We start from the raw sequence: 1,455 nt of genomic DNA, 5'->3' as shown, positions 1-1,455 counted from the left end.
CTGTTTTTATAATTATTATTATTGAAATTATATAGTTATAAATTTATATTATTCAAAAATAATGAAATAATGAAAATAATAATAAAACAATATTATTTTTAATTTATCAGTTATCAGAATATTTTCAATCCATCAATTATTAAAAAAGACGATATTAATGATAAATATATTGAATTCTTATTGTTTTTATTTATAATTATATATTAATTTATATTATATATTAAATATATATTAATATTTATTATTTTTTGAATTATGATTTTTAAGATTGTTTTTTAAAATTTTAATAAATATTGATATTGAAAAAATGTATTATATTAATTAATATGTATATAGTATGGGCTACAGTATAGTACGGTTACAAATTAAACCATTAGAACCATGATTAATATCAAATGCCACATTTAAAATGATGCATTGTGATGCATTTTTTTTTTAAATTTAAGATTTTTCGAAATTTAAAATTTTTAACTGATCATAAATTTGTCAAAATACCAATTCTGACATCCGATATTTTATTACTTTACATTTGACTTTATGATTTGATTTTACGATTTCACTATGTGTCATCACTAGAGAAACATGTCATATTCATTATCATTAAATCAATCTTTTTATTGTAATTTTTCAATAAAAGTTCAATACAATTATATGGATTCTCAGAACAAAGAAAATATTTAAGAATAAAATTGGAGAAGTTAAACAATTCATAAGTTTTTTTATTTTTATGTGTATATATAATTTAATATAATAATCTAATATATTTAGGAAAGAAAAGTAATTCTGATAACAAGAAATATTTAAAATTTAAACAAATGTCTAAAATTTAAAAAAATCATGCATTTGTTGGTTTTTGTATATTAATTATTAGCAAAGTGATTAAATGAAGTATTTATTTATATTAGTAGGACTAAAATGCATAAATTCACATTGTAATAAAAGTCATTTGATTGTATCATATTAATTGGTTGCATTGAATTAATAAAATAATTCCAATTATGATTATGATTTTTTTGATAAAAGAGATTATTAATAATTAAAAATTTTATCTTTTTTATTTTTAAATTAATTAATACACAAATTAGAAATGTATTCTTTAAAAATATTGGATTTTCAATTTTTCATTTCTTTTCTATTCTATGTTATGCACTGAAACTATTTTTCATCACATTTTTTAAAATTCTTTACAAAAAAATTAAATTTATTGCTTTTTTCAAAAATATTTTAATCAGGAATCATTGTTATAACCAAAAAGAAAAAATGTCATGAATACAAGTATTTTTTGTTACTATTCGACTAAAATCGTATTAGTTATAAATAAAAATTATAACGATAGATTAAAAGAGAAAATTTTTTCTCTTGTTGGTAAATGTTATTGTTGAGAGAAATTCATTTCGATGACTTATAACAGTTATCAATGAAAAATTTATTTCGATTACTGATTCATAACAGTTA

Source organism: Apis florea, unplaced genomic scaffold, assembly GCF_048593485.1.
Source record: "Apis florea isolate Af1SG1 unplaced genomic scaffold, ASM4859348v1 contig_3391_pilon, whole genome shotgun sequence".
Lineage (NCBI taxonomy): Eukaryota > Metazoa > Arthropoda > Insecta > Hymenoptera > Apidae > Apis > Apis florea.
Note: the sequence above shows the minus strand (reverse complement) of the source record.